This window comes from Parasteatoda tepidariorum, chromosome 4, assembly GCF_043381705.1.
Source record: "Parasteatoda tepidariorum isolate YZ-2023 chromosome 4, CAS_Ptep_4.0, whole genome shotgun sequence".
NCBI lineage: Eukaryota > Metazoa > Arthropoda > Arachnida > Araneae > Theridiidae > Parasteatoda > Parasteatoda tepidariorum.
The window spans coordinates 42,047,533-42,061,657 of record NC_092207.1 but is presented as its reverse complement, the minus strand read 5'-3'; the positions used below and the strand labels follow the sequence as shown (position 1 = coordinate 42,061,657).

The following is a 14,125-nucleotide window of genomic DNA, read 5'->3' as shown; positions in this document are numbered from 1 at the left end:
AATTTTCAACTCCGTAGCCTTATAATTTTAAATCCAATCAAAAAAGTAAAGGGTTAACTCCTGGAGTAAATATTGGGAAAAAGGTGCGGTCTTGGAGGACCTTTTAATGGATGTAACAGCTTTTACGTTACATGGGGGGGGACCACAGAAACCTCCCACGGTTAGCATGATCCACGACTACTGAGGATAATTTACGTCAGCACTGTGGTCGTGGCAAGCCGGGTGTGGAAATCGTATCGACCAGCCATCGCTGGTACTCGAACACGGGTGACCTGATTGGGAGTAGAACGTTCTGCCTCCTGAGTTTCCACAGCTCTGCTTTAAAGGGTTAACCTAAAAGTAATTATTAAAAATCACAATTTTTTACGTTTAGATTCATTTTTAAGCATTAAAAAGGAACGTTTAGTATCAGGTCTAGATACGTTTATTTTCTTAAACGTGATTTTTGATCTTGATCAAGTACTTAAAACGTGCATTTCAACCTTGTTCATTTTTTAAAAAAGCGCATTTTGCGATGCAACCAAAATACCTATGTTACGAAATACCAATGTTCACCAATGTCATTACGGCCTTAAGAACTATAGAAAGAGAGGAGAGAATTTTAAACATAATACTTACCACAGCTTCCTCTTTCCAGAAAGTTAAATAAAACAGATAAAGATTTTCTAATATTTATTTGTTTTATCTTTTTCATCGAGTGGTTTTAATGGACTTCGCACGATTAAGCGCAAGGCAAATTTGACGGTAGCGGTAGGTTTCACTGGTATCGGAAGGAAAGATAACACAAGTTAGAACTTGCTGCATTTTTCAAAATCACACTATATATTTATCTTTATTTAAAAATAATATGACTCATCATTTTTTTATTGTTTTGTTCATTTTTGTCACTTTGTAATTGTGTCAATGGTTTTCTTCTGAGGATATTTAACTGATAGCATCTCGTGTTATTTTGCATTCCAATAAATATGATATTTTTATAGAAAATTTTCATAGAAAGTTTTATAAAAATAAATTATTAATTTCTTTTATAGTAAATATGTTAAAAGTTTAAAATAAAATTTTTTATAAGGAATAACCACTTAATTTTCAGTTATAATTTTTTCTTTTTGCGTTTGATATTTCGATATCGGAAAATGAGATATTATTTCTTATATATTTTTATACATTATTTTCAATAAATTCAAAAATAAGCAGCTGGAATTAAGAGTTTGGAAGGTAGAATGGTTTTATGTGAAAAGAAGTACACGTTGAAAATTATACTTCTATTATTTGAAACTTCATAAATTCTAAACTCTGAGTCTCATCGACTTTGTTTTCATCTCATTTCATTTAGACCAAAAACTGTACATACTTCACGATACTTTTATACTTCAATACTTCTATATTCAATACTTCTATAGTTTTTCTTAGCATGAAATATGAAAGTATGTATAAATACAAAACTATACTTTTTACAGACAAAAGCTAAAATTTTAGTTGAATTATTAGTCCCACCGACTTTGTTTTGATCTACTTTTCAATGTTTAAAATTAAGCAGTAATAAATCCTCGTTTGTCTTGAGTAGGTAATTGTGACGAGAAAATTGGTATAAAAAAGTTCTACGTTGTTATACTACATACTTACTAAATCCTTCATAATTTCTAAGCTATTAGTCTTATTAACTTTAATTAAGTTTCATTCCATTCTGCATTAATATACAAAAAACATCACGTCACTTGTCTTCATAGTAAATTTTAAGCTTCCCTCCTTCAAACCCTTCTCTCTTATTAAATTTAAGCTTACTTTGGGGAAGATTAAAATTTCATCAAGTATCCATATTTGTGCCAAATCTCAGTTTTTGAATCACTATCCAGCTTTATTCTGATTGTTTCTGTTGAATTCCAAGCGTAACAGAGGGGGAGTCGCACAAATATTTTATTCTGAAAAATATATTAAATATTTTTGAAAACAAAAATTCTACTAGAATATGCTATACTTTAGGATGCAATGTTGAATTAATTGGCATAAAATAATAAAAGAGCCTCATAGTTAAATTGCAAGTTCATTAAAAGTACTTGTAACAAAGGAGACAAATAAAATCCCACGTTTTTGACATGCACTGTTATTTATGCTAAATTATGTAATTTGAACCATCCTAAACATTATCTGTAATTTTTTTAAGAATTATTGCAGTTCAAGGCAAAATAAATTATTATAAGGCTTTTAAAATTCCGACCCCCTTTTTTTAAGTCCAAAAATAATGCATCGTAACCGATAGGACATGGAATGTAACAGAGAATGTCTTACGAATTTGACAAAAAGTTAAAGGGAAATACAGTTAAAAGTGACTCTTCGGGTATTTAAAATTGGAGTTAGCAGCACTGCTGTATTTGAAATCCGTGCTACATCTTTGTAGTTATATTGGAAAGTTTTTATTTTACCAGACCCTGTTTTAAAAAAAAATTGCATTGTTTGTTTCTTTCTCAATTTCAGTTAATTGGGCAACTAGATTAACTGCCCAATTTTTTCCTAGAACTTTTTACACTTGCAAAATTGTCTATAGCGACATCAAAAGAATCCCAGTGTTTTAAATGGCGACTGGTGTACATTATATATGTCAGGTCCCAAAGACCCCAAAGCAAATCAAAACCTCTGAGGGTACTGATCGAGGAGTTCCCATGTCTTTTGGATTGGGTTCAAAATTACAAGGCTACGGAGTTGAACATTGGTAGCAATAAACTCAAATTTGGGTCGGCTGTTAAACGACGATTATAAAATAAAAAGTCAATTGAGTGATTGTCGCAAGTCGCTATATTTTGTAATTATTAGGCAAACAACTGTGATTTTAATAGAAAATTCACATTTTCGTTAATAGCTCATACACATTTTATATGGTGTTTTACCAACGCATAAAATATGGATAGGTCGTAGAACAGCGAAACGTAGATTTGACAATTTTTATGTTTGGATGCATCTGCTTTGATACTTGATATGCTTCCAACAAGATGTACATTTGGCTTTGTGAACTTTCTGTCCATTTTTTTTGATAATCATGCACTCAGCTCTACCAGAAGTCTGGTAAGAAAGTTTATCAGATGAGTAGAAATTTATTACTAGTTTTTTTTTGTTTCATCAGAAACTTTGCTACTAGGTTATTTCCTTTGTTCTGGTAGCAAGGTTACAGAGTATGCATAGAACAGTACAACGTTTTCTTGGAGACACAGGTAATGCACGGTTTGCTTTTTTAATAACTTTCCCCATTGCCTAAGGAATATTATAAAGAGAATATCCTTCCTGAATTTCCACTGCTTGTATCAGTGCCTTTTTATTTTTCCTTTGTCTTCTTTTTTTCAATTTATCAATTTCTCTGTTAAGTTTTTTTTTCCAAAATGTTTCTGTTATCATAAACTTTCGTTTTATGATAACAGAAACGTTTCTTCTAATAAATACCTTCTTTTTCCTGAACCATTCTATTTCTATATTCTCTCACTCTTTCTGCTGCTGTTTTCCCCGTATTGATTACTCACTTAAAAAACTTTTAACTGTAAACTAAACACACTATTAATAAAAATGGCACAGCTTTGTATAAAAAGAGTGCTATAATAGTGGAGGAACTGGCTTAAACTAGTTGAATCAAGATGCATTAACACTTGTATACATTCCTACAGTCTCTTTTTAATGGTCAACCTATCAATTTTGTGTAACTGAGGAGACATTTAGTTACGTCCTCTCTGTTACGTCGCCTCTGTTGTTTGAGAAACTTTAAATTTCTTTTTTCAAAAGTGTAACTTAACATGATTGTACAAATAGACTTTATTGTAAAAACCAAATATTTTAAGTTAAAAATTTTTTGTGCAATGAATAAAATAAACTTAAAAGAATAATTGTAACAGAGGGGACAGCATATATTTAAGATAATTTTTGACTTAATAAAATACGAAAAAATTTTTTTTGACAGTAATCACTGCATAATTGGGCTCAGGAACAATTTATTTTACATTATAAATCAAACCATATGTAAAATCGTAATATTTTTAATAACTTATTCGTCTTTAAAATAGACAGCTTTTTTGATAAAATAAGTCAAAATCATGAATGTTCTCTATTTATGATAAATTTTACCATAATCATGCATAACTCCAAAAAATAACTTTTGAATTCCTTTAAAAGGATACTAAATACAAGGATATTGCTTAAACTTTAAAAATTCACTACTGGTTTCAGTTGGCATGGATTTCAACTTCTGTATTTAACTTCTTAGGAACTGCCATATGTGGGAGACCTTTTAATTTAAAAGAAAAATGGAAGGATTTGTAATTAAAAGAAATTTTACGCTTATAGGAATTCATTTTTTATTGCAGTTGCTTTACATGAGATATTTTAAGTATTGCATCAGAATAAGAGCCTTCTAACGCTTAAAAAAATCCTGCATAATTTAACGTCAGTATTTTCAGAATTTTGAAATTATGGGCAAAAATAATTTGATTTTAGCATTTTGGTTTAATATTTCCTTTTTTTTAAAATCATATACAGTTTTATTGCATTGTAGTGATATGTGAAATAAAAGTGAATAAATTTCACCCCCTCTCGTCGATTAATTAAATTTCTCAAATTAAATTATTCTATTTTTATTTTTTAAAGTTTTTACCAATCACTTTAAAATACCTCATCTGAATAATAATTCCCGCAGTTTCTGACACAAAGTCAAATTTAATAAAGAACTTGACATGAAAAAATATGTTTCTTATGCATGTAAGTTAAGGGATACACTTGTGCTAAATTATTTTACTGTGAAGTTTTCTGCGACTTTAATTTTACATATCTTGATATCATGCACATTTGAAAAGATTACCTTAAAAATATAAATCAAATCTCGTATAAGGAGGTTTTTGCCTTACAACGCGTTTGGATAAAATGAGCCCTTTCAGACACACTGTAAAGGAATTATTTTCCATCGATTTGACTTAAATTTAACAGCATGATTTCTAATAGTTTTTATTATTCATATGGTTTTTCTTGTAGTTTTGATTATTCATATAGTTTTTCTTGTAGTTTTGATTATACATATAAAATCATCGAATTGATTATAAAAGGAATTTATTGTATTTGTGAGTAAAGGGTTTCTTGTTTTGAAAAGAACTTTTTGAAATTTTTTAAATCTCATACAAATAAGAAGAAAAGAAAAATATTTTGCCTTGAAACGCATTCAGATAAAATTAGTCTTAAAAACTGTAATTTTCAAATGATATGATATACTGTTTAATAGTATGATTTTTTTTTTGCTTCTGTAGTTTTTATTTCCCTTAAAAATCGTTAAAGGTAATTGCAGTTGCGAGTTTGAGAAGATTTGTTTTTAAATATACTTTTTAACAGTTTGTGAAAGATTATTTCATTCAATACTTAATGCGAAAATCCCCATACTTTTATCATTTACATAAATTTTAATTTTATTTTAGAACTAGGTTTTACTTGTCCATCATGTTGAATTTTATAAGAATAAAAAGAAAGATTGTTTAGAGAATTTTTCCGTGGGATTCCCACAAATTGCATTTAATGCTCTTGTATTTATGACATGCCATTGGTTGCAATGGAGCTTTTGCGTTCATGACATGCAATTGGTTACTTTTATACTTTTGAGTTACTCAATACTTTTGAGTTTATTACATGACATCGTTTGTGATAAGTACTCCTGTGTTGTGGCTTGCCATTGGTTTCAATAAGTACTTTTGAGTTTATTACATGACATCGTTTGTGATAAGTACTCTTGTGTTATGGCATGCCATTGGTTTCAATAAGTACTTTTGTGTTTATGATATGCAAATGGTTACAATAAATACTTTTGCGTTTATTACATGGCATCGTTTGTGATAAGTACTCCCGTGTTATGGCATGCCATTGGTTTCTATAAGTACTTTTGTGTTTATGATATGCAAATGGTTACAATAAATACTTTTGAGTTTATTACATGACATCGTTTGTGATAAGTACTCCTGTGTTATGGCATGCCATTGGTTTCAATAAGTACTTTTGTGTTTTTGATATGCAAATGGTTGCAAATAGGTACTTCTATGTGTATGTCATGTCATTGGCTGTGAAACTATTGTATTATTACATGCAATTGTTTTATTTTTCTATAATTTCTTATTTGTTACTAATTTGTAAGCTAGTATTCACTTCCGTTAGACTAACAATGATCTGCCAAATTTGAGGTGTTTCGTTTTTTACTTCTAAGGAATAAGTATAGGATTTAAACTGCGTACTAATTAACGAATACGTCTTAGATAAGAATTCTAGAAATATGCGTCACTTGCAAAACACAACGCATTTCTTCTGAAATCTTACAAGGAAATGTAACATTTGAAACATTTTATTGATAACATTTCATTAAACTGGAACGAAGTTTTTTCTTCTTTACATCAGGAAACAATGTAATTTTATTTGATAAGTTACAGTATCTGACTTCTAGCAAAGGCAAGATTATTATGGCACATGTTTGGCACAATGCCAAGGGCATTTTTGCAGAGAATCTTATCTGCTGGGAACTTTATCTGAATCTGTAATTTGCTTGTTTCAACATGACAATACATTCAATAAAGTTGCTGTGACAATTTTATTGAATGTATTGATTTTATTTTATTAGTTTTTTCTTTTCTTTTCGTCAATATAGTTTTTTTGTATATAAATTTAATCATTTATCTGGAGAACTTCAAATGGTTGTTGAGACATTGTTAAATCAAATTCAGTGCTTGCTTCTTATTCATCTTTATACAGAAACTACTTCAAATCATTAAAAAAATGATAAGAATAATGCTGTAAGGATAATCGAATGAAATCACTCCCGAGTCGATACATCTAATAATTGAGAACTTATTTAAGTTAAGTTTTTTTTTTTTAATACAGAAACAGAGTAAACTCAGACTTATATTTATGTGTCTGACAATGCTATCCAGGCAAATGAGATATTGATGTCAATATATTTTGTAAAAAATCAATGGGAACACTTCAGTTTACTAATATTTTAAAAGTCATACAAGATTAATAGCTATAATATAGTTATACGCTTTTTGCAGTTATTTACCTAAAACTTTTATAACTCTTAAACCCAGGTTGCAAAACGATATTATTTAACATTAGAAGGAGGCAATATAATACTGCCGTGCTAAGAAAACGCTAGACTCCTGAATCATATCTTCTAATATTAGAGCTAATATTATATAAGATTAAATAGTATTCCATCTAACATATATATTTTTAAAAATTTCCTCTATTTCATTGCTTTTCGTCCAGCGCCACTTTTTTGAGAGAGAGACCACTTTTTTTATGTGAGAAAGGGCACCCCATATTATTAATAAGTAACATTTACAAATAAACATTTATTTATGAACGAAAACAATAAATTAAAATGTTCCTTAAAATATAATTTTTTTCGAATATAGTTCTATGTAAGAAAACGCAAGGAAATATTAATGGAAGTAAATTCAGTTCGCGAACGATAAAACACTGTAACTCTTTCAATTGTTGAGTTGTAACATCTTCACGACTGCTTATATTTATCGGTAATTGGAATGAATCGCTTTAAAGATACTTATTGAGTATATTTTTTATTATAATTTATAAATTCCAATAATAGTTACATAAAACAATAAATTAGTATTATTGGTAGTGCTTTCTTTCAGATAAAAATCAGCTAGAAAAGTAAAATAAGACATTTCAAAACATGATGTGTTAGAGAGGGTGATGTTATAAAAACATTCATTGTATTTAGTAACCTTGACTGATTAGTCAAAACGTTTAAGTATTAATTTAATTATCATTTATCTATTAAAATCAGTAAATATTATGAATAGTGTTCGTTATTGACAATGAGTAATTCGAGCGTAGTAGTTGACTTAAAAGTTTTACATAAACATAATATCCTGACAAGTTCAACAAAATCCCACCCTGCCTGATGCTTAATTTTGCAAATTTGCACCACAAAGCCTCTGACAAAAATAATTTTTACAAATGTCATTCTGTGCAATGGTGCAATTTATTTTTGAATATAGTTTTAATTTCTTATAGCTTTGATTTTTGAATTTCGAGTTTGCGCATGAAAATACAACTGCACGTTTAAGGTTACAAAGAGGAGCTAAAAAATTGATTTTACAGCATTGCACCAGTAAACGTACAATTTTTTGTGATAAGCAAATTTTACAAATGTTATTCTATCTAAAGAGACCATCACTTTATAAAATAAGCTTTAATCTCTTTCTATCCTTGACAGTTGAAATAGTCTGTCTATGAAAATATTGCTACGCGCTTATGGTGTAAAAAGATACTTTTTAGAATTACATTTTATGAAATAACAATGAGACACCTGTAATTTTTGTACAAAGCTAGCATTTACTAAGGTCATCTTACGGTACCGTACAGTCTGGTGATAAGATTTTGTCGTATGCAGTCGAAATGCTAATTTGAGTATTGATATATGACTATACATTTAATATTACAAGGATGATAATCCATTGACAACTTTAGTGATAACCTATTGATAACTGTAACCGGAATCGGTTTATAAAAATAAGTCAATAGCTTAAGGTTAAATGAAAGAAGTTTAATAAATATTAAGCATTTCCACGGTGAAACCTTTAGTTTTTGAACGAAATCATTCTATAAAATAGGACGTACTATTGGACGTGTTCATTCTATAAAATAGGTCGCCCGTACTTTGCAATGGACTGAACATACTTTGCTTATAAACTTTTCTGCTATTAGAAGTCAAAACTCTAGTTTGTCAATAAATATGGCTATATGCCAATAGCTTAAATATTGAGTAAAAAAATTTGTTTTATGACTTAATTAAATCTGTTTCAACTTTTAAATCTTATTTTTCTACGAATATAATGACATCTTATACTTTTCGACTTTTTTTTGCTTCATGGAAATCTAATTTTTTGATAAATATTTTTGAAAAAAAAAGAGCCTAAAAATATAGCATTCAATAAATTAAAACTGTTTTTTATTTTTGTAAAAAAATAAAAAATAAATAAAAACATTTCTTTACAGAAATAAATTAGTCATACCAACTTGTGCTTTTGAACTGTATATTTTATGATGTTAAAAATTTTTAATATTTTTTCAGGAATAAAACATTACATATTTGTTATTTATTACTTGCAAAAAGAGAGAATTCAAATCTAAAAAGTGCTATGGATTAGGACTTTTTATTTAACTAATTTATTCTAAGAAAATTTATTATATATTTGCAAAGTTTTAGATCAGGATTATATTCTTTTATACATAATTGAAGACTTGAGCATTCTTTAGTTTACTAAACTTTAAACTTGAAAAAAGAAAATGCAGGCGAAATTTCAAGTCGACTAAAATGTGAATATCTGAATAAGAATAATAAATGATTCGTAAAAAATAAGAAAATAATAATAATAGATGTTTCTCCTTCTTCTTCTGGGAAATGAAGTTTATACGTTTTTGGTTTGTGTTGTTGGAATATACCAAAGCAAAAGCAAAAGAAAAAAAAAAGTGAGCATGTTAATTTTTCTGATTGGTTTAGCATTAAAATCTTGACGATTATGTTTTATTGAATATTGAAGATAATAACAATAACTTTCGTTATAGGATTTATGTACGTTTTCTTACACGATTTTAACTTATAAAATGAAACGAATAAAAATCATTAGTTTTAAAATATTTTTAAAGATTACAAGTTTCTATTATACATGGTAAGACATTTTTGTTGAATGCAAAATGGTGTTATAGTTTGAAGTCTACCATTAAATATTTTTTTAAGTATCCAGAATTAGTTGTTTTCTAACGTAATATTTTATGAGTTAAAAATTAAGTTTGCTACACAAATGTTTTGTTCAATTTAAATAAGTTAAACAATGAAAAACAATATTTGTAACATTGATTGTTTAGTGTAAGATTTGAAAGATTGTAAAACAACATTTTCCATCATAAAATGGTCGAAGTTTTTGGCCCGAGAGTTTCTAACATAACGTATTGGTTGACCATCATATCGTAAAATAACATCTTTCAACAAAAAATTACATAATAAGTTTGCTGGCCCATCAAAATCAATTACCATATGATGTGAATTGTTAGAGGCTGGTTACTATCGAATAGAGTTGGGCCAACAAGAAACCAACCAAAACCTTCAAAATATCTTGATGGTCTCATCAATAGCAATAGTTTCTCATAACCTATAGTTGCTTGTCTGTTGTCCTCCAAGCAAGATCCTAAAGGCCTGTTTACACTGTCCAATTTCTTGAATCCGAGAAATTGGACGAATTTCTCTGTCCAAGAAATTGGATGATTCGTTGACACTATTCAAGTTCTTGAATGTCACTGATTCGTTGAAAGAAACACTTGAGCATGCGCATTGTTCATATTCAACATTATAAAATAATACTTACATAAGTTTAAAATTACTAAATAAATTCAAATAAAATCATAATAACACAAATAAACCGCAACAGATCAATTTATTTGGACTAAAATATATGAAAACAGACAACAAAATGACATAATTTGCTGCCTGCTTGTTAACGCCACAAAACCTAAGACGCTGATTGGTTAAGGGAGAAAAAACTTAGATGGAAAGTAGAACATGCTCTACTATCGTCCAAGAAGTTGGACCAAGTACTTGGATGATTGTTTACACGATCAAAGCAAAAGAAGTTTCCATCAATATCAATCAATCTCTGTCCAAGAAATTGGATCGTCTAAACAGACCTTAATGCGAATTTATAGTTGGTTTTGGATTTCTTTGGGTTGTACAGTGCGCAAAAATAGAAATAAACTTTGCGCGAAATAAACTTTGATCTATTAATCGGATCTTCGCATTCTAGTACTAAATCTTGATGGTTCGCATTTTGAAATTTAGATTTTTCAGGAACTATTCCTCAGATTTCGCTCTAATTTCGAATTTCGCCATTTAGATATGCATTCCTTTAAATGATATAAAAATTTTGTACCTAACTATTCAAAACTTCTTTGACCATTATTAAATAATAAAAGAGTAATAAATATTTATCAAAAGCTAAATTTAACATGGAATTATCTTTGAATATGCAAATTTTATAATTGTGTGCAAACATTTTTCAATTCGCTGATTGGGGATATGGTAAAATACGCAAAAAGTAAAATAAACATTAAAGGGTCCAAACTTAAGACCACTCTACTGACTAAATTATTGGGGCCATTTTTCCCAAATTGCGGCTACTCACTATATTTTGAAGGTCAGAAATCATAATCCGTTGAATACAAGGTATGTTTATTCTCAGAAAGTACATTTTTATGTCTGATTTCATAACTTAAAATATCGCTATTTAATATTATACTATTGATATTATACTATTTAATATTATATACTATTTTTGATTAGTATGTTTAATGTCAACCCTTCGAACTATTAAGATTGAGTCCTAAAACTTGAAGATTCAATAATTAGATCAAAAGTTGTTTAAGTTGGCCCGTTTATTTTTTGCACCCTGTACAATATCATAGATACAGTCTGGGTTTGCTAGTTTTTGGAGACACACTGCAGCAACAACAGAAATTAATGATTTTTGCACTATTAGGGGATTCAATTTATATAATTATTAAATTTGCCATGAATTTGCATAGAAAAATAAATGAATAAATAAAGATGGGTGAATTGAGCTGGCTCTGAAATCCAAGTTTTCAAATTTGCCACAATATAATTCAAATTTAATTTGTAACGAAAGTTTTAAACTATACTTAAAAGTGAAACTAATTTTAAACGTGTTTCGAAGCTTATAAATTTAAAACTGCTGTGTTGGGATTGATTAAAATTCAAGCAATAGATTACGTTATCTACATTCCGGACTAAAGGTTATCGATTTGTGAGAAGAAATTTAATAATAAAATGCGTGGTATGCGTTAATAAAATGCGAAAAACAATGAGCTTTAAAGCAAACTCTATATAGTAAAAATCTTGCGTTAATAACAATCTTGATTAGTGAAGCTTTGATAAATTCTGAAAAACAAATCCAAAAACATTCAAGAAACTTTAGATAAACTATTTATATTTATAAATACTTTGTTATAATTATATCTTACTCGTACAGTAGCTGATAAGCCTGTTGTCGCCATGAGTGAAAAAATTTTTTATTATTAAAAAAGTCTTGAAATTGCTAAATATGTACTCCTAATGTTAATATGCAAAGGGAGAACCTAAATTGACTTTACAGCAATTTTGAATCGCAATAATACATGGAATAAATTAGATAAATAACTTTTGTTGCTAAAATTACAATTCTACCCTGCATCAATGAAGATTCTATGAGTAATTGAATAAAATTTAATGTAAAACTCAATTTTTTTCTCTTTAAAATGTCTTTTTTTTTCTTCTCTGTTATCTGCCTAGGTTTTTGTAATTGTTTTGAGTCTTAATGCAACAAAGACCTCCTGCTCTTGTTTAACTCTCTCTTCTGTTCAATATAGACTGCTGCAGAGAAATTTTATGCCTTAAACAAGTAACAGTTGAAATGTCTGTACATTAAAAAAAAAATTCTTAATGTTATTTTTCATTTAGAACTTCAATGTATAAATTATATTGACACTTAAAAATTTTCTTCATACATTTCTAATGTGATTAACTTTTTCAAAATTTATTCTTAATATAAGAATTCTTGTTTCGATCCCTCGTTTTTAATGCAACTATGAATCTTCAAAATTACATCAATTTTATCTTAAAATGAAATATTTTAAGACAAAATTGTGTTTACCTATTGCTTGCAATTATTTCTTTTTTCTGTGTAATTCTGTACTTTGATAATGTTTTTAAAACACAGTATTTTACTTTCAAATCCAAGCAAAGTCAAATTCGATAAGGTCGAGTAGTTTAAAAAATGAAGAAAAATTAAAAATCTAGTAAAATAATTCTATTTACAAGGACTTGATTTAACGTAAATTTTTGAAAAGATTAATTATTAACTAAGTTTCATTTTAGCTTAATTTTTAGTTAAAGTATACAAACTAGACCCAATACGTTTTACATTTTTAAGTAATCAACATAACTATTGTTTTTTAAAATAAATTAAAATGAAATAGCAACTTTTTTTAAAAAAAATTACTCTGAGGCTCATTACACGGAGGCTCATTACACGAGGCTCATTACACTATCGCGTCGCTCACCAATCCCTGTACTTTATCTCAAACATTATAGTTTCTCTTTCTCTAAAAATCGATTTAAAAAAAAACATTTGTAAAAAGAACATTTCTTTATTAAATACTCGTTACTCTTTTAAGCACATTTTGGTAATAATTAATTTTAGTGGTAAAAAACTTGTAAAGAAAACTTTCTATCACAGCACTGTTAAAAATTGAACTAGTTTTAATTTCTTTAAAAGTATTTATATTTTTAAAAATTTCGATGAGAATAATAACTTTTTATCTGCAGAAACAAATCTCACATTCTTATGAGTTTTGTTAAATTGTAAAATGTTTTTTTGTTGTTGTTGTTGTTGTAAATTTTGACTTGAGGCAAGGGTGGGGGGGTAAAAGGAAGATCTCTAGAGGGGAGAGAGAGAGAGAAAAGAATGAATAAATTGGAATTATTTAACCACAAAAAAGATCTGAATAATTAATAAAATTTTCTCCTTTTGGGTTTTAATAAATTAATTTCCGAATGATAAATTTTTACTAATATTTCTCATAGATGGCAGCACTAATATTTTTCTTACTTAAAAAATTTTCTTGGATCAAATTTATTTTTTAATTTATTTATTCGATTCAAGCTATAAGCACAACTTCAAATATTTTACCTCTTCGCGCGAATTTTGTTAACTGTTTAATTATTATACCTTTAATTAAACCTAAATTAAATGCAGAGCTATAAGCGATAAGCAGAGAGCTCGCCGCACTTAACTATACTCAATACTCAATTAAACCTAAACCGCATTTTGCTACACTTTGGTAAGTTTGATTACTTTTTTTTTTATTTCAAGCTCTTTTTCAAAAAAAAATTTTTGCGATATCGACACATATAAAGAGTAATTCTTATCTTGGGATAATTATTCTTTATTCAGAAATATCGCATTAATTTATACCAATAGATATGTCTTGATATAATAGATGTATCTTGTTTTTTTTCAATTTTTAGTTCTCTTTATATTTTTTTATT

The 14,125-nt window shown here is 28.1% G+C and overlaps 1 protein-coding gene across 2 annotated transcripts in view; it reads right to left on the bottom strand.

Moving 5' to 3' along the window:
• The window catches only part of LOC107440755 (uncharacterized), a 153,750-nt gene that overhangs the window by 5,170 nt on the left and 134,455 nt on the right, over positions 1-14,125 (bottom strand). The window contains exon 1 of one of the 2 annotated variants that reach the window (XM_016053770.3): positions 619-755. The exons of the other annotated variant lie outside the window; for it this stretch is intronic. The gene's annotated coding sequence lies outside the window, so the exon portion shown is untranslated. Of the gene's footprint in view, positions 1-618; positions 756-14,125 lie in introns of those variants that run through there. 2 annotated transcript variants of the gene reach the window in all.